The 12,240-nt window shown below is 45.5% G+C and overlaps 1 long non-coding RNA gene across 1 annotated transcript; it reads right to left on the bottom strand.

Annotated features, from left to right (window-relative positions):
• Positions 1-1,394: 1,394 nt before the first annotated feature.
• On the bottom strand, positions 1,395-7,527 carry LOC125542906 (uncharacterized). The gene is made up of 2 exons (XR_007298164.2): positions 2,982-7,527; positions 1,395-2,359 (listed from the first exon to the last, which is right to left on the bottom strand). It is a non-coding gene; the product is annotated as an uncharacterized LOC125542906 (long non-coding RNA).
• Between the last annotated feature and the right edge of the window lie 4,713 nt (positions 7,528-12,240).

A 12,240-nucleotide genomic window follows, 5' to 3' on the forward strand; every position in this document is an offset into this window, starting at 1 on the left:
TTAATTTGAACTTCTAGTTTTTATATAATGGGGGAAATCTATTTTTATAAAATCTTTTGAAATGCGCCTCTTTTTTAATTTGGACTTCTTTGATTTTTTTTATAAACGGAGAAAATCCATTATAATGATTTTTGAAGTACTATTTTTATTTGAACTTCTTGCTCAAATTTTTGACCTTCCAAATTTGACTTTTAGATATTTAATACTTCATTTTTTTAACATTGATCTGCTTCAGTTTTTAAACTTGAACTTCTTATGGAATTTTGTCATGAAATTTTTATGCATTTTTTGCTTTTCAGTGAAATGGCCTCGGCGGTATCTTTTTTCATTTCATGATTTTTCTTCTGTATGTACTACACGTGAACTTCGGAATTTTCGAAACATGAACTTCGCGTGCTATTTTTTATGAAACTCCATAGTTTTTATTCTTTGAATTCCATGATTTTTTGTTTACATTTTTTGGTTTGAACTTCGATGTTCGTTACACCTGAACTTTCGAAATCACCCCTTTTTTATACACATTTTTCTCTTGAATCCAAGGTCTGCAAAAACAATAGGAAAATTGGGGTCAATTCTCATAAGCAAGTTTCCCATGGGCAGTAATACATGAACTTCTCATGTACAATACTGTTTATCTTTAACACTAGCGGGTGGAGCGTCACAAGTGGAGGACAGCGCGCGTTGATGAACAGGAAGAGAAGGAAGATTGCTGATGCTGGGGGAAGGTCTGATTCGGTCATCACTGTAGTCCAAACGCGGCTGCAAGTGCACCGGTGGTCACCGTCTGTGTCCATTGATCCCATCCATCTATTGTCATCAGAGACACGCTAGGTGTAGGAACGGCCGGACCCGGCGGCCAAAATCCCTGCAGAGCCCATCCCGCAGGTGAGGCATGAAGCGGGGATGGAGACAGCAGCAGGGAAGGGTCGTCGATGGGGAAGAACACCAGCAAGGGAGGGTCGCCATGGTGAATCTTGCGGGGTGGGGATGAAAGCACGGGGGCCTAAAGAGGAGCTGCAGTTGAGCTAGACGATGACCGTGGCGGCGATTGGGGGAGGTGGCTGCCCCGGCGGAGGTTGCTGTCGTTCTCAGGGCAAAGATGTGAACAGGAGCATCTTGTGTGGTGTTTAGCTCTTGAGCATTAGTCTAGCCATGGCAGAGCTTAGCTCTCCATCATTAGCATCAATGGCGCGTACGATAGAAATGCCAAGCACATTTTTTGAAGGCTACAACTTAATTAACGGATTCAATTGGCATTCAAATCAGACTGAAGAATTGGTGTTGGGCTGCAGTCTGAAAAAGGAGGCAGCAAATTCGCAAGAATTACTCAGCATGTGCATTAATGAGTTGATTAAAACAAGAATAGAGAGAGCTTGGTGCAGGTCACACTAACATAAAGCAAAGAATATAGTATTAAGATAGATATCCATCAGCCACAACCAAATGCATTCACGAGAAACAAATAACTATAGAGAATATCACCATCGCATTAGAACTTCTTCAGGTTCGTTCATGAGCTGGAATTTTTCCTAACTCAAATCTTTTTTACAGTGAGGAGGCGGTGCCTCGCAGCATGCAAGGCAGCAGAGGGAGAGGAGCACCAGGAGCGTTGCGCTGTTGTCGTTGATGCTGTAGTGGCTGTTCATGGAGAGGAGCACCATGAACATTGATCAACATTGTCTGAACACTGGGACATAATGTTCTCGGTCCAGGAACAAAACATTACTTCACATAGGAACACAAATTTATTCACACAGGGAAAAATGTCGTTACACTTTCTGCTTTTGCCAAGAAATAGATGAACTACGAAGAAGCCTATCTCTCTCACTTGAGTAAATGGTTCGTACAAAATGTTCTAGTGTGATCTATCTAAAAAACAACAACAGGAACAAATTTCGCACTCCGTCCATGTACACTTTTGAAGATGAGTTGCACTAGCATTATCAAGTTGGCCTACTGGAAATCAGACACAGTTGACTGCAGCCATGTTAATTACTGCTGAAAATTGTCAGCCATACAAATTACTATAGAAACTGGTCAAGAATAGTCGACCGTGTGCAGTCCTACTAATTTCTTTTGTGGAATAAACACAGACAACTTAGAGGCATACTTTTTGTTCTTACTGATGACCTACAAAGCATGTAGGGAAAGATCTAGGGAAGGACTAATCAATATTGAGCTTGAGCGACCATCTCAACAATAAATCGAAAAGTGGCAGCAGCATATATCTCGCTACACTGCACCTCAAGGGATAGCAATTCCCCATGTTGAATAGCATCCCAGCAACAGCAAGGTCACTCACCCGTTCAAAGACCGACTATCTTTCCTCGTGAATGGCGACAAGCACCATGATCAACACCTACAGGAAAGAGGTAGACATTCAGAGGCAGAACAACAAGTTTAGCTTCATAGCTCAACCCATGGACCAACACCCGACCAACACCAAACAATTCCTAACCTATTTAGTACTGACCTCAAACCTATTTTGTATTTTTTTACTCTATTCATTATTTATCAGTAAGATGAATTCTTCCCAAAATCCATTGACTGAACTCTCTCGACTATAATCTTTGAACTTCCAGATTACTTTAAAAAATAAATACTTCTTTAGGTGCATGTAAACGGAGATGTTTGCACTTACTGTTTGCTGGTATTGCATAAAATTATGTTTTTTTAGAGTGCATATTTATAAGACGTGGACCATCAGACAAAAAATGCCAATAGTAGTGGCGGCTTGAAATACAACAAGAAACAAACAGGGAGGGGGGGTTGAATATACATGAGATATCTTTTTTAACATGTTTAGTACATGGAGATCCAAGTGTACATAAATCGTTTCAGTCAGATAGCAACTCGCGACATGTGGCCACATACACAGGCTGAATGCATGCCACCTTGGTAGCCACATACACAGGCTAGCTGAAGCTGAAGTAGCTAACAAATTTTTAAACGAAAAAAATTAAAGAGGGAATTGCTCTCACAATAAGTCTCCCTTTACAGGATTCAACAGAAGTTGAACTTGATGGTGGGCAACAGGATCCGGGGTGTTGTGTTCACGAACGGTCGGTAGCTTCGTCGTTGAACGGCCGGGGCTACGTGCTTGAATGGCTCAGCGCTTCTTTGGGAGGACTCGAGCGCTGCTGCAGATTGGATCAGGGTGAGGGTGCTCTCCACTGTCCTGAAGAAAATGCTCTGCAGGACAAAACACACACGCAGGAACCTTTGGATACAAGTGCGTGAAGGATTTAGGAGCTATCGGATCAGTAGAAATTGAACTGCAGAGTGCATAGGAGTCGACCTTCACTCCAACGCACAGGAGGTGCCGAGTGTGACGGAGGATGCCAGCGGCGCGCGACCATGGCACTAGCCAGTGGCTGCGCGCGTGGGATGTCGGCCTGAGGCGGGGCAACTCCGGGCGTCGAAGCAACATCACGTAGATCGTCGTGGAGGCGGAGCCCTAGGGCAGGTCGCTGTGGCGGCGACGTCTTGGGGCTGGTCGCGGCGGTGGCGGCACCCTGGAGCAGGTTGCGACTGCAGCGGTTGAGGGCAGAAGGAGGCCACTGCCACAGTGGAAGCAGGGGAGGAAGGCCGTCGATGGGCTGAATCGGCTACGCGCGTAGCAGGGGTGGTCGAGATGGAGGGCAGCGGCGGAGGTGGTCGGGGCGGTGCCTGCGGTGGTGGGCGATGGCGGAAGTGGTAGGGGACTGGTGGGCGATGCGGTGGCGGCGTCCCGCCTTAGGCGGAGGTCCGGCGGCGATTGGATCCAGGGAAGATGGGGATCGGGGGAGTGGTTGGTTCTAGGTTGAGCTGTTTGCCTCGTGGGGGTGGCTTTTTTTTGTCGCAGCCGATTCTAGAGTTCAGGAACATGTCGGTCGCTCTATATGGGCGCTGTGATCCAAATAGTTGGTCCAAATAGTTATTCTAATCCCAGGAGGTATATATATATATATACTATTTTGATAACACTTCCGCGGTGCACGCTCAACGCAAGTGCATGTCATTGTTTGAACCAAGTGTGCTGCAGTATTCACACGAGTGAACTTCCCGTCGCAAAAAACCTGTAGGCTGTGTTTTTTTGGTACCTTTTTTCTCTAGTTTTTTAACCGCCAGTCGGAACGAGACGTGTAATATACCGTTGAAAATCTATGGATTAGGCGCTACTTCGACATGTTGAACACTTTTCTAGATTCCACACGGTATAAGAGCTGTGTTGAAAATGGTGCGGCCCATGTCGAGTGGCAGCGTGCGTTTTTTTCATGATTTCTTTAAACCGCTTGTCAGAATGAAGCAAATGATACATCGTTGGAAAGATATCGTTGAGGCGCATCTTTTTCATATGTATTATTTTCTCTAATTCGTTACGGTTTAAGAGCAGTTTCAAATTTACTAAATCGCGAAATTGTTTTTCAATATTTTTGAAATTTTTGATATTGTTTTTGCTCCAGTTTTCTAACCGTTTGTCGAAATGAGGCATATGATACGCCGTTGGAAAGCTACGGACGAGGTGCAACTTTCATATGTTGAAATGTTTTTCAAATTCCTTACGGTTTTTAGTTAATTTTAAAAATCACATGGCTGACGACAAAAGGTAGCGGCCGTTTTCGCGAAATGTTTACAAACCGTGATAGAAGCAAAGGTGTCCCGATGTTTCGATGAGATGGTGGCTATCGTTTTCTGTGGGAGTCGACCTTGACGATCCGACTACGAACGTGCGAGACGTCGCGCCTTAGCAATCGCTAAACCAACTTCCGAGGGGTTATTGACCACGCCGGAGCACGATCAACCTGACCACGAGGGCCTGTTTCCTGCGAGCAAACGAATTTCGTGAAAAACGGCCGCTGCCACTCGTCATCCGCCGCATGATTTTCAAAATAAACTTAAAACCGTGAGGAATCTCAAAAACATTTCAACAAATGAAAGTTGCGCCCTGTCCATAGCTTTTCAACGATATATTACATGCCTCGTTTCGATAAACGGTTAAAAAACTGAAGCAAAAACAGTAGCGAAAATTTGAAAAAAAACAGAATTCCGCGATTTAATAAATTCGAAACTGCTTTTGAACCGTAACGAATTAGAGAAAATAATAGATATGAAAAAGATGCGCCTCAACGATATCTTTCAAATGGCGTATCATTTGCCTTATTCTGATGAGCGGTTTAGAAAAAATCACGCAAATACGCTCGCTGCCACTCGTCATCCGCCGCATCATTTTTGAAACTGCTCTTAAACCGAGAGAAATCTCGAAAAGTGTTTAACATGGAGAAGTTGCGCCTAATCAATAGCTTTTCAACGGTATATTATACGCCTCGTTTCAATAAACGGTTCAAAAATTAGAGCGAAAACAGTATCGAAAAAACACTGCGTGCAGTTTTTTCGACATGAAGTTCACTCGTGTGAGTACTGCAGCACACTTGGTCGTAATAGACCGGATATATATTCTGTACTCCTGAGAGTATGTACTCCCATTCTCAATATACCTTGTATACGCATTAATTATACCTCTTTATTATTCGCAATATACTTCATTAAATATTCTAATATACCCCAATACGAGTTTTGTTGAAAAAATATTATCTGTGATGTACTTTTTGTAATATAACTTTTTCACGTACAAACACATCAGTATATACGTAAACATTTAAAAATATGTAGACTTACATGAATTTTTTGAACTCATTTTGGGTATCTAATAATTACTAATGAAGTATATTAAAAATAATAAAGTGGTATAAAAAATTTATCTATGTGGTATATGAAAAGCGGGAGTACACAGCCATTTTCCTATATATATATATTATATATATATATATAATAGGGTTAATAATGGAATATGCACTGCCATGACGAGGCGAGTGGACTGCATTTTTTGTTTGCACGCTACATATTACACACAAGCATTCATCCACATCCACATCCATTTTCTACTCTCATTTCCTATCTGCATCAATCTGCAAGGACTTAAAGAGAAATTGTTCAGTAAACCACACAGTGAACGGCTCCAAGGAGCAGCACCAGCCCGCACCACACAGAGAAAGGAAGAGTGATAGGAGGAGGAAGGGCACCACGGTGGAAATACCACGCTGTAGTGGGCTGCTCCACCCGCCGTCTGCTCGGAGTCACAGCGCCACCGACAGCGCGCGGTGGCCATGGATGAACCACATCCAGGGTTCACAACGCACTGCTCGTGAGATCTAGCTGAACTGCACATGCAAAATCATGAAAATAATTGGTGGGGGACTGTTCTGATCCGCACCATGCGGCGAGGTGCACTGCACCATGAGTCCCCGGTGAACCGCACTGGCACGGCACCCACGTTACGTGGTTGGGCCCGTCAGACTCCACCGCTCAGGGGAAAACGCCTGTTGTGGTCGAGGCGAAGCGCACCACATCAGAGAGAGGAGAAGCATACACGGGGGCGGTCAGAGCCGGACATGGCTGCGCCGTAGGCCAGCCCCCGCCGGTGACACACGCTCGTGGAGGAAGAAGCAGTGCAGCCCTGCGTGTGGACGGCCAGCGCCCTTCGTCGTTGTCCTTGACGGAGGCTGTCGCAGCGCGTGGCCATCAACCCCTCCCTGTAGATCGACTGAGGCAGGGGAGGTGGGCGGATCTAGGGAGCAACACACGCCGGTTGGTGGTTGGCAGCGTAGGAGGCCAGGGGCCTGCGGCGGCGCATCAGGAGGTCGAATGGATCCGGCAGCGGCGGCTCAAAAGAAGGTCACCGGGGGGGCTCTGGATCCGGCCAACACAGTGCAGAAGGAGGTCACCGGGGCGGGGGACTGTGGATCCGGCCATCACGGCGCTGAAGGAGGTCATCTGGGCGGCAGCGACCTAGGGAGGGGCGGCGCAGTGGTGGTTTTGGGTGGGCGGCACGGTGGAAGGTGGTAGTCGGGCGGTGGGCGACAGTTCGGAGGCGGCGGCGTGGGGTGGTGGGGGATCAGGGAGAAGGTGGTTGGTACTGGGCCGGTGGGTTCGGGGGGGGGGGGGGGGGGGGGGGGGGGGGGTTGGGTGGGGTGTTTGCAGTTTAGGGGGGCGGCTGCTGAAGCAGCGGTGCGCTGGGAGACAGCCAGGGTCGCCGTAGTTGGGCGGCCGTGGCGCGCCGCCAGGGAAGGTGGGGAGGGTGGGGCGGTGTAGAAGGTGGTGGGTAGGTGGGGGTCGTGGTCGGGGGAGAAGACAGAGGTTGTGGTCGAGGGAAGAAGATAGGGTTGGGAGTTTTTGTTTTTACGCGGTTCAGTCGAGTGGTGTGGGACAGTGCGAAACTGTTTGCAGAGTAAGCCGGGTGTTAGCAGAATAAGACTCTTAAGGGGTGTTATCATAATAGACCCACCCGTCCGCCTCCACTGCTCTGCCTCCCTTCCGCCTCGCCTAGCAGTTCGTTTGGGGTAAATAACTTTCATTTTTTTACAGTCTTTTTGATCTGTCATGTAGCGACCCGACCTCAGATGGTCAAGTCTCTGTGCTTCTGTGTCATCTCTGGATCGGTAATGCTGACACACACAGTACTCGAAGGATTTATAACAGAGTAGCAATCACACACTTATTACATCGAATGTCTCAACAGAGAACTCATTACAGTAATATGGCTTAAGGCCATCTAATACGATAAGAGCGGAAGGCTTGAAAGATAAAGTGAATCCAGCAACTCCAACGGCATAGCTGAGCTGCACGGCAACGACCTAACTAACCTTACTCCTCGTCTGAAAAGTCTGCAACATAATACGTTGCAGCCCGAAAACGGGTCAGCACATGGAATATGCTGGCAAAGTAACACAGTAAAGCAAGAATAGAATAATGCTATCACTGCATGCATATTTGGCTGGTGAAAAGCTCTATGGTTACAGTTTTGCGAAAAGCCAATTTTTCCCTACAACAAAGGAATAGATTTTAATTTAAATATCATGGTGGTTGAACAACATTGAAAAGGTTCCTCCAACTCAATCCCAATTAAAGTGATTAACAACCCAGCAATATTAGTTAAACATGATGAGATACTTGTGATAACCCAAGTACTAGATACTCAAGAATTGTCCATAACCGGGGACACAGCTAACCATGATTAGATTATACACTCTGCAGAGGTTTGCGCACTTTTCTCCACAAGACTCGATCACCTCCGTTTGATTTCTCGCACTACAGGGTGTTTGAGAAACAGATGACCGAGACACAGTCTTTCAGAAACATTAACTCTCTACTCCGGACAGACCATACCAAACCTACATCCCACTACCTGCTGATCTGCCTCTTCAAGAGCTTCACGTAACTTACTCAACTATGTTAGAGCCCATAATAGCTTGTGGCTGCACATGGAAGTTTCTAGCATGAATCATCTCAGTTCCCTTTGAGCCTGGGTGGCGGTCCATAGGAAGATCACACGGGTACTCCGAGATTTCCAAAAATACAGGCAACACTGGGTACTCCAGGTGCCTCAATCCACCTAGTTGTTTGATTAAGTTGCCACCTTAAATTGAACCATTAATTAACAAGCTCACATCTGTCATGGATTTCACTCAAACCCAAACCACGTCTACGAGCATAGCATAGCATAGTAATATAAGAAACGCGTTGAGTAACTCCCAAGGGTTTGAATGTAACAGGGCAATAGGTTCTACCTCATCAACTACTTCCCAACCCACAAGTTAATAACATCCTAATCATGCAATGTTTGAGGATTGGAAGTAATGCATTAAAACTGGGTGACAAAGGGGTATGATCAAAGTGTTACTTGCCTTGCTGACGATTTGCGAAACCTAGGGACTCGTAGAAGCACGCTTCGCACTCCGGGTGTTCTATCGCAAGCAAACAATAGCATACATAAGTAACAAGCAACGATGCACAAGAAAAACTCAAATAAAACAGGGTTGACCAGAAGTTTCAACTTAAGAACTCTGGTTCGCAAAAAGAATCAAATCAAACGGAGCAACGAAACTCAAACGGCAAAAGAAAGAAGCTTCGTTTACTAATCTGAAATTAGGTCAAATTTTAAAGCAGCAAAAACTTGTTTGAGTTGGTTAAACGGAAAGAGGGTTTCAAGCGCCTGATTCCGACTAACGAGCGAAAAGAAAAACAAAAACTAAGATCGGATCAGAAATCGCGATCAGAAAAATCGCGAAATAAATCCGACAAAAGAAAACTCACGAACAGACTAACGAACGAGCGTTCGTTAGCTGTAACTAACGGGCGAAAACTGTTCGTTAAAACGAACGTACCGACGAACGTCCACTAACTAGAAGAACCGAGAAAAACTGGCGAATCCGAAAAAAAACGAATCTAGGGTTTTCTAAAAAAAACCGAACATTTTTTTAAAAAAACTGGCGGCAGAGTCCGGTGGCTACCTCCGGCGAGGCGGGGGCAGCAGCGGGCAGCGGATCGCGAGGGCAGCGGCGGCTAGCGCGGGCGGTGGCGGCGGTGGCGGTGGCGTTTGGGGGCGGGGTGGCGGCGTATATAAAGGGGGCGGGGCGGCGACTTGGAGGAGGGGGCAAGGCGCGGCGGAGGCGGAGTCCAACTCGGACTCCGGTCCAAGTGGCGGCGGCGGCTTGGCCGACCTGGCTCGGCTGGGCCTTAGGCCTAGTCGGGCGTGGGAACTTTTTTTTTAAATAATTTCGCCCACCGAAAAAAAATAATCCTAGAAAAATAAATAAAAATCTAAAAATGCCAAAATAAATTTTCACCGTCTAAATAAAATATTTAGAACGAGATGAACATTTTCTTGGCCCTAAAATGCAATTTTGAAAAACGTGCAATTTTTCTAATGCAAACAAAATTGCAATAAAATCCAAATAAAACAAATATTTGATTTTAATTTTTTTCCTCCAATATTTCAATTATCTTGGAGAAGTCATATTATCTCCTCTCACATATTTTTGTATGAAATATTTTTGGAGAGAAAATAATTAAAACCAAAAATCCTCGTTTTCAAGATTTGATAAAAATCAAATTTGAAAACCGGGAAATCCCCAACTCTCTCCGAGGGTCCTTGAGTTGCTTAGGATTTTTGAGGATTGCGAGACGAAATGCGAATAAGATATGATATGCATGGATGACTATGTATAACATTCCAAATTTGAAAATTTGGGATGTTACAAACCTACCCCCCTTAAGATGAATCTCACCCTCGAGATTCGGATTGGGTAGAAAATAGGTGTGGGTGGTCTTTGCGAAGATCATCCTCTCGTTCCCATGTGGCTTCATCCTCAGTATGGTGGCTCCACTGAACTTTACAAAACTTGATAACCTTACTGTGGGTGACTCTGCTGGCAAACTCAAGAATCTTAACTGGTTTCTCCTCATAAGTCAAATCATTGTCCAACTGAATCGCCTCCAGGGGTACCGTATCTCTTAGCGGTATATCTGCCATCTTAGCATGACACTTCTTCAGCTGTGAAACGTGAAACACGTCATGAACTCCTGACAATCCCTCGGGTAACTCCAACTTGTAGGCAACTTCTCCCATCCGTTCCAAAATACGATACGGTCCTACAAATCTCGGGGCTAACTTTCCCTTAACTCCAAAACGTTTCACTCCTCGCAAGGGTGATACTCGCAGATATGCTCGGTCTCCAATTTCATAGGTTACCTCCTTGCGTTTTGAGTCAGCATAACTCTTCTTCCTGGACTGAGCAATCTTCAGTCTGTCACGAATCAATTTAACCTTCTCCTCGGACTCTTTGATCAAGTCTGGTCCAAACAGCTGTCGGTCTCCTACCTCATCCCACATTAACGGTGTTTTGCACCTTCGTCCATATAGGGCTTCAAACGGTGACATCTTCAAACTGGCTTGATAGCTATTGTTGTATGAAAACTCTGCGTATGGCAAATTTTCATCCCAACTAGATCCATAATCTAGCGCACAGGCTCTCAACATGTCCTCCAGAATTTGGTTGACCCTCTCTGTTTGTCCATCCGTCTGCGGGTGAAATGCTGTACTAAACTCCAATCTCGTTCCCAAAATCTGGTGCAACTGGTGCCAAAACTTTGAGGTAAACTGTGTTCCTCGATCTGATACGATGGTTCTCGGAACTCCATGCAGACATACTATCCTGGACATATATATCTTGGCCAACTTTGTACTTGTATAGGTGGTTTTCACTGGGATGAAGTGAGCTACTTTGGTCAAGCGATCAACTACTACCCATATGAAATCATATCCCGCTTTGGTCCTGGGCAATCCGGTGATAAAGTCCATGCCCAGTTTATCCCACTTCCATTCGGGTATCGGCATTGGCTGTAACAGTCCTGCTGGCTTTTGATGCTCTGCCTTCACGCGCTGACATACATCACATACGGCTACATACTCGGCAATATCCTTCTTCATACCGGTCCACCAGAAACGTTCCTTCAAATCCAAATACATCTTGGTGTTTCCGGGGTGTATCGAGTATGGTGAGTCATGGGCCTCTTGAAGTATTAACTTCCTGATCTCCTAGTTATTGGGCACATAAACTCGGTCCTCAAACCACAAGGTATCATGCTCATCCTCACGAAAACCTTTGGCCTTTCCTTTGCCCATCTTCTCCTTTATCTCGGCAATATCTTTGTCATCCTTCTGAGCTTCCCAAAGTTTGTCCAGCAATGTCGACTGGACCTCCATTGTTGCAATAAATCCTCTAGGAACAATCTCCAATCGAAGTTCCATGATGTCCTCTGCTAATTCCCCCGGCAGTCCCTTGCTTTCAAGGATATTAGCATAACTCTTCCGGCTCAAAGCGTCTGCTACGACATTGGCCTTTCCTGGATGATAGTGTAGCTTCATGTCATAATCCTTTATAAGCTCCAACCATCTCCTCTGTCGAAGGTTCAGATCCTTCTGGGTGAAAATGTACTTCAAACTCTTGTGGTCCGTGTACACATCACAATGGTTTCCAATAAGGTAATGTCTCCAGGTCTTCAATGCATGCACTACGGCTGCTAACTCCAAATCATGCGTGGCATAGTTCAACTCATGAGGTTTTAGTTGTCGTGAGGCATACGAAACAACTCTCTCGTCCTGCATAAGCATACATCCAAGTCGTAAGCGTGAGGCATCACAGTACACTTGGAACTCCTTATGTATATCTGGCAGTGTTAGCACTGGCGCTGTAGCCAAACATTTCTTCAACTCCTGGAAACTTGCCTCGCAATCTTCTGTCCATTTAAACTTAGTATCCTTCTTTAACAGTTCAGTCATTGGCTTTGCAATCTTGGAGAAGTTCTCAATGAATCTCCGGTAGTATCCTGCGAGTCCAAGAAAACTGCGGATCTCGCTAA

The sequence above is a fragment of the Triticum urartu genome, chromosome 4A (assembly GCF_056163025.1).
Source record: "Triticum urartu cultivar PI428250 chromosome 4A, HENAU_Tu73, whole genome shotgun sequence".
In the NCBI taxonomy this organism is placed as follows: Eukaryota; Viridiplantae; Streptophyta; class Magnoliopsida; order Poales; family Poaceae; genus Triticum; species Triticum urartu.